This window comes from Pinus tabuliformis, chromosome 1_1 (assembly GCF_031772625.1).
Source record: "Pinus tabuliformis cultivar Carrire ecotype Pingquan chromosome 1_1, CPIR1, whole genome shotgun sequence".
NCBI classification, from domain to species: Eukaryota; Viridiplantae; Streptophyta; class Pinopsida; order Pinales; family Pinaceae; genus Pinus; species Pinus tabuliformis.
Window position 1 is genome coordinate 575,053,615 of NC_142297.1, and position 16,590 is coordinate 575,070,204.

Below are 16,590 nucleotides of genomic sequence, written 5' to 3' on the forward strand. Positions count from 1 at the left end.
GAATAGATGGAGATGCCATTGATTTTTGTGGTGTTTTGGACATGAAGAACAGTCCTAAATCCACAATGTTATTTTTGTATTGTTATCCTGGTAGATGCATCTTTATTATTTTTTTTTGTATTAGTCTTAGAACCAATATTGCAAAAATGTATTTTATCAAATTGAGACAGTAAAAATGTTTTTAGATTATTTCGAATGGAATTGAAATGATCATCTTTCATTGCATTTGCTTCCTTCAGCGGTCATCTTCCTGGATTGCAAAGTGTTCCCTTGCTCTCTTTGCCGGCAATCTTCCTTCTTCTGTCATTAAGAAGACTACGTTCCTTTGTGAGGCGCCTCAAGGATTTCTGAGAAGGCACCGACTAGGATATATATATATATATATATATATATATATATATATATATATATATATAGAGGTAGCGACTAGGATATATATCTGTTTCAAGTAGATAAATAATGAATTATGTATTAATGGGTTAATGTGAGGGGTTGGATGATGTGAAAGACAAATAGAAGGTTATAAAGTAAGTAGTTATCCTGTTATAAAGTAAGTAGTTATCCTGTGTATATTATTAATTGAAATGCATTGTGCCCGTAATTAAATCAAAGTTATAATCAAGCAGTTTAGCCCAAATATCATTTTTGAAATGAAGAAAAACTCCCATCCATATAAAAAATAATAACTAGAAATTGGTCGATTCAGTGCACTTGTTTTATAATTTTATAATACTTTATCTGAGTTTCTTCTTTCATTTTAATATTTTTAACTTAGTGAATTGTAATATTGAGTTTCCAAGAAAATAATGACCCAACAATGGTTGCAGTAATAAATTGTCCCAATAAAAATAAAATAAAAATGGTAACTCAGAAATCCATTTGCAACAATTTTGTAAGATTTCTTTGTTAAATGATGTAATTTCTTCATTATAAAACTAAAACATGATCAGACTAAGTTGCCATGCAATATTTGTTCCACTGTTGCATCTTTTTCAAATTGATTTTGTGGTCTAATACATTCTGCTCATAATTGACATGTTAAAATGATAGGATATACTCACAGCCACATTAGAAAATGTGCTTGATATATGTATATATCTCAGTTTCCTTCTTTTTTTTAAAAGGAATGACCCTAGCATAACCATCCATTTTATAAAGCCGCTTATTCATATGACTCAATATGTCATTTGATGATTTACATGGCAATGATTATATTACTGTTTCTTCCTATTCATAACGTAGTTGAAGGAGTTGGAAGTGAAATTAGTTGGAAGTAACGGAGGAGGCTTTTTTCGCCATGGAACTAATATGAAAGTTGTTCAAAGGATTTGAAAAGTACAGTTTGCTCAGCAAAAGTTAGAGAAATCATTGTTTTATAAAAAGCTCTCAAACAAATGCAGAAACCAAAAATAGTTGCCCAAATAAAAAGGGTGATAGCCACATCCCCATCATTCATAGTTACAACTAATTCTCTCTGGCATTGAACCACCGGAGCCTATTGAGGAAAATTGCTTGCGAGATTTTAACGTACATTGTAGTTGCACATAGTTGGCTTTTTCGATTTAAATGAGGTAGAAATTTGAATGGATTAATGATATCATTGTGTACTATCAGTTTGTCTTCATTTGACGAAATTTCCATAAATGCCTCGGCTGTACTTGTCTGTGTCAACGAATATGGAAGACGAACAGTGGATAGACCAATGCTATTTTTCATAGCGTATTTTAAAGAGGCGGAGGAGTTTCCTTGAAAGTTATGGAAATTCCAGTTATATTTAGAGAAAATCCGGTCAGGATTTTTGTATATCCAAGTTATAGTTGTTAAACTTCAAAATTTTAGGTGTTCTAGATGTTTTTGATGGTGCTGGATCCATTTCCACCATCAAAAACACTATTCAAATAGTGCCTCTACAAGATTTTTGATTTTTTTTACGCGGATTCTGACTACTTTTAACTCTTCGGGCAATTCCTCTGCCTCGTTAGACAACTCCAGTCTTCATGCCTCACTGCCCAAATTCTATAGCCAAGAACGTTTTGAATACAAACAACATGCTTGCCAATTTAAATAATATTATCATAGTAGATAACATTCTCAGTAAAGCAGATTTATTTTCTTTCCTTCAGAAATTTTTTAATATAAGTATACCCAAATTCAGTTTGTCTTATTTGTCTTATTTGCAAAGCTGAAGCTAAAAAAAATGAACACATATTCTTACAATGAAATCTCACCACTCAAGTATGGAAAAACTTATCAAATTTTTATGGGTTCCATTTTATAATACAATCTTTACAATCTTCTTTATAGGACTCACTAGAATGGTGGAGTGCACAGAGGGCTTCTTGGACATCCATTCCCTTAATATGTATATGGAAAATATGGAAATGGAGGAATATTTTCTTGTTTCAAAACAAGGAAGAAATGTTCCAGCAAATTACTCACAAGGTAATCACAAAGTAATCCTAAACAACTAAGTAATAAGCCCCTTAAGCACAGAGGTCCCTTGATGGAATTCCCAAGGGGCTTTTTCGACAGTGCAACACAAAAAGGTATCTGTGGCTATGGTTGTTGCATACAAATGAATGAACATTTAAAATATAACATTAGCTGGAATGGTGGGAAGGGCACTAACAACAAAGCGGAGGCAATGGCACTTTGGGGTCTTGTAAGTTTCAGCAAATTCCTAAACATTCATGTTTTACATATATATGGGGACTCTAAAATTATTGTTGACCATGTCTTGGGAAAGATATCCATAAACAACCCTTCTCTAATAGGATGGATGAAGAGAATTGAGATCCTCTGGCAATCTCTACATGGATACACTATTCAACATATTAATAGATCCCATAATGAGCAAGCTGACAGACTATCAAAAAATTCTCTGTCCCAAGAACCTGGCAGATGGCATATGGATATTCTCTTGGAAAACAAATATTATAACATAGAAGATTTTCTCCTTCCAGGAACATAATACAGAACACTCACTCTCTTTTTTGCCCCTGTTATTGGATTTTTTCACAGTGTCCTCTACGAAGTGAGATTTATCACCTTCGCAGATGGTGACTAAAATTATCTCATACAAAAGGGAACATAGATTCAAAGTTTTGGGCTATATCTTTTCTATTTGTTGTTACTGCCTCATAGCCTACATATATATTTTGTTTTATGTACCTTCCTACAAATATTTGGGGGAAGAAGGATTCCTCATGTCTATAATGTTGTATATTTGTCTCAAATTTTGGTTTTTTTTTTGGCTAGACTATATGTAAATATTGCAATTGTCATTTGAATAATATAAATAGCTCTTTTTTCATACTGAAAAAAAAAATAAAAAAAAAATTAATAATAATAATAATAATAATAATTTTTTGATTTCTTTCGTTTCAATTAAATTTTTATTATTTATCTCATTGAACATGATGGAAAATCTCTAAAACATTGAGATTATAAAAAATTCACAACTCAAGTGATTCCAACAAATCTTTATTTTATTCTGAACAATTACACATGAAAATAAACCAGAAAAACCTCTGAAACATCTAATAAATAAACTATGTCTTTTAACATTCGCTGCAAAACTAGATTATACCTATACCTTTAACTCATCTTTGACCATAGTACACATGATGCAGCTTTCCAACTAAGCTTGACCTCTAAAACATCTAATAAATAAACTTTTTTAACATTCACTGCAAAAGCAAATTATACCTATACCTTTAACTCATCTTTGACCATAGTACACATGATGCAGCTTTCCAACTAAGCTTGATCAACTTAATCTACTCGTTAACAACATCCAAGGAGCAGACAATTAATAACAATGGAGTTGTGCGAGCTTTGTCTTCTTACTTTTTCAAGTCTGACCACCATTGATTTGATGGCAAGGAGCATTTTGATACACTGTTTTCCGTAATCTTGGGGCTCTGGGACACAGGTTGCACTAGGGCATCCCAGGCTTTCATAGGTAGTGGCTTCATTACTGTGGCTAATACAGGTAAGGAAGGATGGGGCACAGTACGAACATCTTTTGCAAACAAATTCCTCCACACTAAAGAGCGTAGTGGAGGGCCAGACTCCTCCCTCATCACTGCCTATGCCCATTGAAGCCATGACCTGTGCAGGCTTCAAGTGAGTCAAATTTTTTGTGTATTGTTGGACTATGCAACTTCTCATTTGCAAGGAAGAGTCATTCCTGTATTTTTTATTGTGACAATTATTTTGTAAATTCGCTGCCACATTTGAGAGTCGTACCTGTATTTTGTTGCACGTAAGCTTCACAGAAGTGCATCGGTCTGGTTGATCACAAAACGTGAGGTGGTAATGGCATTTTTCCAACAGGTTTTTGGCAACGTGCTCAGCATACAATAATACAAGTCTTGTTGATCCGCATGCTTGAAGTAATACACAGTAAAGGGCCTACTATTATTGCTCGAGAACATAAACAGTTCCAGTCGTAAGAGTTATTCGATCAGACTCGTGTGTTTAACAATGTTAAATGCATTATGAAATGCTATGGAAAACCAACTAATCTATATCTCATGAGTTAATCAATAAAAATAAAATTATCACTTTTACAGAATTTTAAAATTATTAATAATTATTTTAATAAAAATATAATTTTTTTATAATTATTATTTTTATCATCTTTACAAATTTAGATAATTTTAAGGAAAATATTTTTAATAAAATTTATTATTTTTATAATAAAATATACTGCTTATGATAAAATAAAATAAAAAACAATTTTCAAAAAAATTATAAAATTAACACTTTAACTTTTTATTATTAAAAAAAATATTTTAATTTTAATATAGTAAAACACTAACAAACTTATGAAGTGTATTTATTCTTCTATATCGTAAATGCGTTTATAAAAGAATCATAGTCTGGTAAAGAGAAACATAGTTCAGTTTAACCTAAAGACTTCTATATCATTAAATATATTATTTCAATATTGGTTTTTTTAAAACTCACTTCTGGCCATTTAAGCAATAGTCGATTTGGCCTACAAAATAGTGCAATTATAGTTTAAATACAATCCATCCAGGGTACTACCGTATCAGTTGCATTAAATTAAATTGAAATGAAATATGCGGAGTTAAATAAATTGAAGTTTGTTGAAATAGAAGTTCTTAAAGTACTTAGTGAGCTCTTTTCAGAGGGAATGAAGGAACATAGGGTTTAGTCAAAACTTGTTTTAACTTTAACCTTTCAAGAAAAGTTAATCAAATGAACTAAATTTGGTTACAAGCTCATGCTAGTTTCCACCTATGGATGTGGCCAAGCGCATATCAATGATATAAGATTTGTTCATGTATATTCACTTTAAATACAACTATTGCCTCTAGCTAATGGAAAATGAAAATAATACCAATCTTTAGAAGAAATCTTTAAAGGGAATTAAAGGGAAATTTGTTCTGAGTTAATTGAATATCTACTCCAGCTAATGGAAAATGAAAATAATCCCTATCGTTAGAAGAAAACTTTAAAGGGAATTAAAGGGAAATTTGTTCTATGTAAATAAGTACTTAAAAGCATTGAATGTTTCATATTTAACTACAGTCACCGTATCGAATTAATTGAACACGATTTCATGTTGAAACCTGTAAGGAAAATAAGATTATTCTATTCCTTACATACAAATCAAAAATTGAAGGTAGGTAGTGTTCCAATTTAACAAAAAAGTATAATGTTGAAAAAGAATACTCGGTGCAAACAAAAGTACGGTGAAAACAAAAAGTGAAGATAGACATAGTTGAAGCCTGGTGCCAATTTGAAAAATCAAAACATTATCCACATCATTTTGTGCTTGGCCACAAGAAGTAATGCGATCAAGTCCCTTGGGAAAGGTAATAAAATGATGTTGTGGTTGAAAATGATGTTGTGGTTGTTGGCAAGGAAGAGGCCCATGATCAAGAGAGGATTTGTGTAGCAATGGCCTATCATTGTACTCAATTATAACTGAAAATACTGGTTTTCAATCCAATGGCTAATCGTCTAACACCAAAATCAAAATATGGAGATAAATAGTGATTAATTGAGTGACAAAGTTTGTGTAAGTATGCAAGATAATGAGCCAACATCATTGAAGGGTAGAAGAAAAAGATAAATGAGAGGGTAATAATGGGAGGGAAATAAAGCAGGAGATATGATGTCATCATTGCCCATAGGATGAAGTCTTGGCATAAAGTCTCTTCCTTAGAGGCTGCAAGCCTCTTTCTCACCAGATTGGTTTTCTCAGGAGGACTGGTTGAATATGTTGGTTGGGGATGAACGAATGCCCCTTGAAATTGTCTAGAAAAGTGAGAATGAATGATATGCAAGTGCTCTCCTCAATGGCAGTGGTCACCCTCCTCATGCATGAGAACAAATGTTACAAGACACCTTTCGACAAAAGTAAAATTAAAGAAAAAGTAGAGAGACAGACTCATAATGGTGTAGTTCAGAGGTTTCTTGGGATAATGACCCTCTCTTACTTGCGTGGGGATTCTCAATATGAAAGAAATAGAAGTTTCAATGATGTTGTCCTTTATGTTCCTTAGCATGTAATGTGATATGCAATTTTAGTGATTTTTTAAACAACTTCATCCATTTGTCACTTAGATTTCATGTAATTCATGCAGAAAAGTGACTTGCCTCTTCCTCCACTAATGCTTTTTCCTATATTTGTCCCTTTTTGTTCCTTAGTATGGAATTTAATTTTTATTCAGTCAAATCTAGACATGGAAAACTCCAATATAGTATTGAATAACAACGCATATGGCCCCTTTGGAAAATTGTTTGCAAATCTAAAATTCTCACCAAAATCAAAGTCTTCATATGGACAATGCTCAAGGGGAATACTCCAAGATGGTATTGAATAATAGCCCATATGGACCATTTGGAAAATTGTTTGCAAATCTGAAAGTCTCCCCAAAATCAATGTCTTCATATGGACAATGCTCAAGGGGAATATTCTCACAACTGAAAATCTCAGAAAACAAGGCGTCCATGGTCCTTCAATCTTCCCTTTTTGATTTAAAGTTGAGGAAACCATTCGTCATCTTTTCATTTCATGCAAATTCTCAAATAATTGTTAGCAAGCCTTGGTAACTTCTCTCCAAGTCCAATCAAATTCCACTCTTAGCATATATGAATTCTTTGTCAATTGGAAACCCAGTTATCCTTATTCTTTCAAAAATAAAATCATGCTTAAATGCTTCTGGACTAGCCTCTGAACTTTTTTATGTTGGCAACACTGGTTAGCAAGGAACAAATATATATTTCAAAACAAAATACCTATATATTTCAAATAAAAAAGCCCGAAATGAGGAAAGTCTTGGCCAAAACTTGGAGTCTTTCCACGGAAACCATTTTCTCCAAAGGTAACAATAAAATATATATCAATCTATTACAAAATGAAGAGAGACATTGGTTCAACTTCATCTTGGATAGATCACCCCACATTGTTTGTCTATCCATGAGAAATCTTCTTAGTTCAGTTAATTGGAAGGTGCATTTGAAAGATCAAACTTTCAGGGATTGGCTAAAATCTCTCAGGTGGACCTGCCTCTTCTTTGATGGTGCCTCTAAATCAAATCTCAGTCGAGCTAGCACTGGAGGTTTCATTATCAATCATCTAGGATCAAAATCAGTGTCATTTTATTTGGGGTTATGTATTGAATCTAACAACCAGGAAGAGGCCTATGGCTTCCTTCTGGGTGTTCACATTCTTTGACAGTGTAATTTCAAGAATTTGATAGTGATTGGAGATTCAATTATCCTCATTCATCAGATGATCAAAGTACAATTCCCAAAAATATTGACCTTCAGAAAACAGTCTCCTAAATTCAACATCAAATGAGGATTTTAGGAGAGGTCTCCTATTATCACGTCTTTAGAGAAAATAATGGCAGGGTGGATGAATTGGCAAACAATGCATGTTGCAGACCTCGAGGAGAGGCCAAGAACAATGATTATATTTTTATCAAGTCTATTCCCTAATTTCTTACTTGATCACATGCAAGAAAGGACTCCGGTCATAATCATTTACAAAAATCGTCCTTCCCATTTTGGAAATAGACCCTTCAGAAACCCTCAGCATATCCTTATCAGACAAAACTCTAATTTCCAAGCAAATAGGAGTATCTTCTTGAGAAATTATCCTTTGCAATTTTCTTAGATTATAATATTTCACTTCATTATTCATAGAGCTCTCATGACCGTGTCCTGCTCTCTCCCTTCCATAAACTCTCCTCATTTCTCCCCTTCGAGCCCCATTCTCTCCTCAACTACACAAACTCCCTCTTAGTCTCTTTCCTTATATTCTTATTTGTTCTCTCTGCCTTGTGGTGCTTATTGTCTCTATTATGGTTCCTCTTTCACTGGCATTATTGTGCTCTTCCTTCTCACTTTGCAACCCCATTATATTTAGCACCATCAAAATCTCCAGAAACCTCAGTTCAACTCTCTTCCCTCCCAAAAAGAGGAATTAAATGAAATCATCATTTACATAAAATTATTTTTCCAATGTGAAATTTTATTGCAAAGTCATATTTTAACACTCTCTCTCAACTAGGGAGAATTCCACCTGCATCATGTCATGTGTAGCTTGTCATCCAATCATATCCAATCTCAAGTATCTCGTCATCATGTATCGTCATTGTTCATCTCGATTCATTTCTTACTCATTCATGCTTATCTTTTGTTTTTACCTGCTCATATGCTAAAATTCTTGAATCTAAAAGAAGAAGAATTTTAATCGAAGGGGAGCCTAAACTACCACCCTTTATTCATCATGGAGCCATTACTAACACCTAGAAATATATGTCAATATAGAGCCCAATGTTACCACTTGGGAACATCGGCAAGGAGTTAGATCTACAACCTACATCAACATAAGAGAGCTTAGCTCAATTAGGAACAACATCGGAGAACATCTCAACTTGAAATATCATCGGGGTTCTAAACATCTAGGACCCCATATCAATAAATAGGTGATATAAGGGAGCTACTACTCAACCTGTTGAAAATAGAAATAAGAAATGTTAAAAATAACATCAAGAAAGATCCTGATTTAATTTTTCCTTGAATAAAAATAGGATAAAAAATGTAATTCCACATCTCATGAGAAATTGTATTAGCTAACTAAGTTAATTTTCTTAGTTGGCTCAATTAATTTGATTTGAGGGTCTAACTAGAGTCATGTAAACTGTATCCAAAATTATAGGAGCCCTGATTGAGTTTATTTTGAGTTGTAATGAATTAATTCAATCTAACTAAGTTAAAGTCGGTTAAACTAGTTCAAATTGATGGAGGAACTAGTGAGAGGTCTAGTAGAGTGGTGTTGCCTGCAGTGGAGTGCGGTGCTACCTACAGTGATCAACTAGAAAACTGAACTTTCACTCATAATTAACTCATGCATGTCAGATCTGAGAAATACCTAGTTGAGATTAGAGTTCAGGGACAATGTACTATCAATTGTATAATCATCAGAATTGTACACGTGGTACATGCAGTCAGATGAAGGCCTATGAGTATTACACATTTCATATTGAGGAAATTCCCTAATTAATATGGGGCTAATTTCTTGAGGAACAACGTAAGAAAGTAGGATCTTAAAAGGCTAGGAAATTGGCTAAGTGTTGGCCAGAGTCATCCTAGGAAGTAGTGAGATAGATAGAGATAGTGCAGTGGTTGCTTGGGCTTGAGAAAAGAATCATAATATTCTCATATTTTCTCACTAATACAATATATTGATAAGAGGGGTTTTCAGCTGTGAATTTACGTAGGAAATCATTGTGTTATGTGTTGATTGAATTATTTCTCTTTTATGCTTCGTTATTTCACGATCAATTAATTTTTTTCGCTAATGAGTAGAGTATATTGAAGGCTATTATTTTAGCATATTACAATTACCATTTTGAATCTACAAGGAATCTCTACATGGTATCAGAGCCAAAATCACTATAAAAAAGGAGAATACAAGTTTGTCTTTTGCAGGTGAAATCGAATTTGTAGTATCATACTTCAGAGTCAGCAGGATATCCTTGTATTGATTAAAACACAAATATGCCCTTGATGGTATTTCGAACTACATTTCTTGGAAGAATGGGATGGAGGAAGTTCTGGAAGACAATAGGTTTAAGGAATTCATAGGAAAAGTTATTCCTAAGCCTCTAGCAGCTGATGCTCAAGATCTAACTGAGTGGAGATACTGTGTTGCAGAGGTGAGAAGTATTTTCTTAGAAGGAGTTTGAAATCATATTGTCTCAAACCTCAACAGTAAGGAGACTCCATATGCGATTTGGAAGGCCTTAATAGACCTGTTTCAAAACACCAGTGACTACACGAAGTTGGCACTAAAGGACAAGCTCAAAAAAATCAATATGGAGAAGAGAGACACAATACCAAACTACTTGACCAAGTTCACCCAATGTAGGGATGAGCCTGGAAGTGTCGGTGCTAGAGTTGTTGAAGATGATCCAATCAACCTAACACTTACAGGACTTCCCAAGAGTTGGCACAACTATCAATACTCAATAAATGAGAGGGTGAAGATACCAGAGTGGGAGTGTTTGTGGTACGACTTAGTGCAAGAAGATATTCGGTGGAGCACCAGAGATTGGGATCTCATCCCTAGAAGAAATTTCAATAGGAAGGAGCATTATGCCATGAAATGTTCACAAAAGAAAGAAAGCAAGAAGGAGTCAGCAGTAGCAATAACAGGTGAAGCTCTAGATTCACAATTCAAACTTGATTTTACTTTCATTGCATGCATGGAAAGCATAGTAATAAGAAGCATGGGGTATCTCGATAACGGTGCCTCGTTGCATATGATGGGGAATAAAAATCTCTTTAGTGACTTCGAGGAGAAATACCTCAAGTAGAATATAGAGTTTGGAGATGATGGGAGGTATAACGCTACTGGTCTCAATACAGTTACTTTTCATAGGGAGTCTGAATCCCCTCTCAGACTCATAGATGTGACGTATGTTCCAGCACTAAAGAAATATATTTTTTCCATTACAGTATTGTGAGACCGTGGCTACAATGTGATATTTAGGAAAAGGAAGGTTTTCCTTAGACACATCGCCACGGGAAAGGTGAATCATATCGTTGTGCTAGTTAAGAATCTGTATGCAGTTGAGGTATAGGAACCCATGTCATATCTAGAACCTGTTGAAACATCTCTCCCAAGATCTTCTTCATCATATGTCACAACTAGTCATTTTAACAACATCGTACTCAACTTCGGTCGTGTGTAAAGCTACGGACCCCACATCCAAAAACATCATCGTAGATCTCATACTAAGGCAGCCCTCAGATGTGTTCATCTCTTCAATAATGATCCAATCATCATCAGTACATCCAAGTAGTCACATGTCATAGGAAGAATGTCTCAAATAAAAAATAGATCATCTTATGCAAATATCTCGAAGGGTGCTTAATGACAACTCAATGTGTATGAAGTGGCTCAATCATAAATTCACTCAGGTTATATATATATATATATATATATATATATATATATATATATATATATATATATATATATATATATATATATATATCTCTATATATATATATATATATCTATATATATATATATATATCTATATATATATATATATACGAATGTTAAAAAATGGAACATCAATGCTTTAATCAATTGTAAGTTGCCAAATCAATATCAACAATATCTCTTCATAAATTCTTGAAATTCAGTTAGAGTGTCCAAGGATTTGTATTTCCACTTTCAGGAAACTATTTTCAAATGCTTTGCAATATAGATTTTCTTTTCCAAACTTTAGAAATCGATTCATCATGCCATGATTCATTATTTCGAGCTTAAAAAGCCATCTCCCTTTTACTTTGATCATCAAAGGCTCATTACTTGTCAAGAATAGATCATCAGTATATAAAAACCAAAATCAAAGTCATACCTTGGACCCCTTTTGAAATAGAGGTTTGGATGGGCACATCTGCTTCGATTCATCAAATGACAAGACATATCAAGCTCAGGGAGCTTGCTTCATATAATTATTTATGTTAACATTCCACTTTACCAAACCAATATGTTTAGTCTTACATAGATCAATATTGTGCAATCAAATCAACTAAGTCAGCTTGTCAAAGTTTGGATGCCAAATCAAAATTAATATCAAAATCATCAATATCATTGTAAAAAACTCTTTAGAATAGGGGACATGTAGAGCTCATATCAAGTTGTGACTTCATTTATCAACAAATTATCATTTACCAAATAATACCAAACCAAAATTCATCAAGCCATTCTCATGATCATAATATAAGTCACTAGATCCAAATGCATACACCAAGAATAAGTCACGCAGGTTCCATCCATTTATTGTGAGATTACATCACATTGAATCACAAATGTTTATACTTCAATGAGGCCAATACAATACCATTATCGAATACCCATATTAGTCACTGAAATATACTATGCCCATTTAGCATTCTTATCAAGGCAAATCATCAGTTGTCAAATCAAATCATTAGTCATCAGGTCAAATCGAAGTTTGTTATCACAGAGAGATCTATAGCCCAAAACATGTCTCAATCATCAAGTAGAAGTTCTAAATTATGATCAATCACCATGTAAAATACTGCTTAACTATATTAATTAGCCAAAATCATAATGAAATATTGATATGCATATCCTGGTCACCTGCAAACACAATTTTAGTCAACATATTCACATTATAATAATTCAAACATTCAAACTTCCCTCCTCATATAAATTTTTGTTGTCTTCTCCATGTCTGTAGGAATTACATCCTTTAGGTGTACTTCTAATTTTATGCACAAATCTTGACTCTTGTGTTCAATAGGCATACTCACACCCATAGGCATTTCTCGGTGCGACTGAGGCTTAGAGTAAGGGAAAGCTCTCTCTTCTTAGGTCAGAACTTTGTTGCAGATCAAATATTTGTCTAATCATATCCATAAATCATACTTCAACAATAAAGAATATACATGTAATGCAAATAATAATGGAAGTAAGAATCTTATGGAGAGATTCTCCCTCTGAATGGGAATCCACTTCAGTCATGTTCATTCATGCCATCAATCTACCTATAATGTTACCATGCATCAGTAGATCTGTTAGATCATAAAGTCAGACTATATCATATAGTTAGCATAATCATTACATCATGAAATCAATCTTTCATCAAGGGTTAGTGTCGAATAGATAGTAGGAGTATACTTCAAGAATCATGATCATAACATTACTTCTTTGTCACATAACTCAAACCATCAAGTCAGCGTATTCAATTTTACCGTATGCCATAATTATTAAGCACATCAAAACATAACCATGGTCAACAAAAAATCTTGAATATCAATCCCAGTTTTATGCTTTTATCATCATGGATACGATACTTTTCACAAACAATATCAATAGTATCAAGTTACCATCTACTAGAATCAAGGTCCTATCCTTCTTTATGGGATCAATATATTCAAAATGATAGATGTTATCCAAACATCAAGTATACCACTATATCAATGATCAATATTAATTAGTTTCATATAATCAAGAAATTCATCATGTCTAAAAGGTAAGATACTTGTTTACTACCAATTGCACCATTTCATTATAATAACCATGAATCCAAATGAATTTCACATGCATGAACCATTTGTGAAGGAGACATTCTCATCATACCTTAGGGCTTACCTTGTCATCAATATTGTAGCTGAAACATAGCATCATTCATACCTTATATTGTTTAGATACCTGTGCACCTTCTTAGCTAGTAGCACTTTTTCACCTTTTCATTAGGCGTCTATTTACTGTTTCCAATGTTAGTTCTTCTCTTCCTACACTAGCCATGATCCTCAAGAGGGATCCACTTATCACAACTCATCGGGAGGTTAGAAGCATCCAAATACTCAAATTTATATGATGGAATCTTAAGTAATAATCAAAACAATAATTAGATCCATAAGTCAAAAGTAAAGATATAAAGGAGAATCATAAGTCAGAAAGTATGTATCTTCAATAAGAGGTGATCATCTCCCTCTTGAACTAGCCTTTAAGACCCATTATTGTCTATTGTCCACATGACAATATTGGCTTCACTATTTCAACCAAATTTATCAGCAACCAGGACTAATAGAGACTCTTCCATCTAGGGCTTCATCAACTCTGACTCAAGTGCTTGAGCATCTTCACATTAACTCTGCTATGGTTTTTAGATTTCATATCTCAAATATTTTCCATAAACCAGGGTTTTTCTCAAACCCTTGTAATATCCGTCAAACCCTAATACATAAATTGCCTAATGTTTCCTTCAAACCATAAAATTATTTTAGGTCTCCTCCATCCTCTCTTGTTTCCACCAATGGTGTCATCATAGGGGTGATCTCCATGACTTTTCTTCAACCCAACTCTGATACCATGTTAATTTTTCTTAGGGTTATATTGTTCTTTGCTTTAATAATTGCATTTCTTCATTTACACATTAAATTCAACTCATAACATTATTACATTATTCATATTTACATAGTTATTCAACAATATATGTAACTATGTAGAGAACAATATCATCAACAATGCAACCGAACATAAAGGAACAATAGAAGAAAAACATTCACATATAGAGGCACCAGAATTGGTCAAAGACCAAGGAAAAATCCACTATGAGGAAAACCCTTACAAATTATTCTTCTTATTAGATTATCATCGAATGATTCAGCAAAAGTGAGTATAATGATCTATATATTCATCCATAGAAATCTCCAGCAAAACAGCTACACAATATTCATGAAATGAACCCAAAGATGCTTATACTCAAAATTCTTATTGTGAACCCTATAATCAATTGTTCATGTCTGTCGAACACTGTGGTCAGTGAACGAAATATTTAGACAATTGAAATTTCATTATTTAGGTCTCGGTCTCATGGAGCATGAGTCATGCATGCAACAAGGAATGTTCAAGTCGCTCCTTGAAGCCTATAAGCCAGCAACTGTAGTCTCCAACTAAGACTCAGAAACCCTAGATGTCGCTTGCACAGAGGACGAGTTGTGTGTGCTACTCAGATGCTTTAGTTGCATGAAGGATGAGTTGTGTGTGCTACTCGGATGCTTTAGTCGCATGGATAATTCTGGTAGCGACCGACTATTTCATGCCTACGACTGAGCCCCAAAACCTTAAAACAAAAGTGCGAGCTTCAGACCCTGCAATTTCATCTTCAGGGGAACATGTTCCTACGTAGAAGAGCCTCAGACCTGTACGATCCAAAAACTAAGATAAAATACTGTCTCATGATGATGTCGAAATGAGGTAGAGGTCACTTGTATTTATAGCCTTCCAAGGATGTCCACTTTGCTTTAGGGTCGACCTTATCAAATATGCACATGTGGGCTTTTCTTCATAGGTACACTTTCCCTTATCCGTTTGAGTGATCTTGAGGTTGATTTTGGTTCGCTCAAAAAGAGGAATTCAATGCAATCATCATCTCCATTAAATGAGTTACCCAAAGTGAAATTTGATTGCAGGTCGATTTTGGTTCGCTCAAAAAGAGGAATTCAATTCAATCATCATCTCCATTAAATGAGTTACCCAAAGTGAAATTTGATTGCAGTTGCATATTTTAACAGGGATTTGGTGTTTTTAAAAGAATATGAAATTAGAGTGTTTGAATCTTTTTTTTAATAGTGAAAATAGATTTAGAATATTCAAAAACTTGTGAAAGCATTTCACAACTATAACCTACATTTCCAAAAAATTATGCTAAATTTTATCAAAATCATTAAGGACAGACCATTCTTTACTAGTTTAAACTGCTTTGAACTTAAAAAAGAACAAAACAAACTAGGTGAACTAAATTGAAGAGTAACTAAATAGTAAAAAGTTAGACCCTTCATGAAAAATCATATTTACTAATTTTTCAAAAAATCTAATATAATTCTGAAATTAGTTTACTCATTCATCTTATACTACTATAAATTCTCTACCTTGTTTTTAGCATAAATAGATTAAAAATCTAAAACCACAATTTCAAATCCCAAAATAAACACCTCTTTCTGCCAAAATATACAAATATTTACATAACTTTTCATTCAATAAAATTCATAGTACGCATTTGCCCACTTTTGTAGGTAGGGTAGTTTATTCTTCAACCAGAATAGGCACACTACTACGAAATGTTTTCTGATATTGTGGTGTTTACTTTCAATGCAATACAAGTGCAGACCAATACCGATATTAGCACTTTTATTTATGCCGTTTTTACGTGACCGGAGTCATCACATACAAATTACCGGAGTCATCACGTTAATATTTTAATTATAAATATTATAAAACACTAATAATAATTTGTTTTTAGTTTATAGTTTATATTGAATGTGATAAATATTTTATTTCTATTCTTAATAATAAAATATTTTAATATATATAATAAGTAATATTATTTTATATTATTTTCAAAATAATAAATTAATTAAAATTAAGAAAGAAAAATGTCTCATAATTTAGTAAGGGTGACAGTAATAATGATTAAGCAGAATTGAAATTATTGAGAAAGAGTTGCAACACCCATTTACCTTATTCTAGCAACTCCAAAGATATTTGTA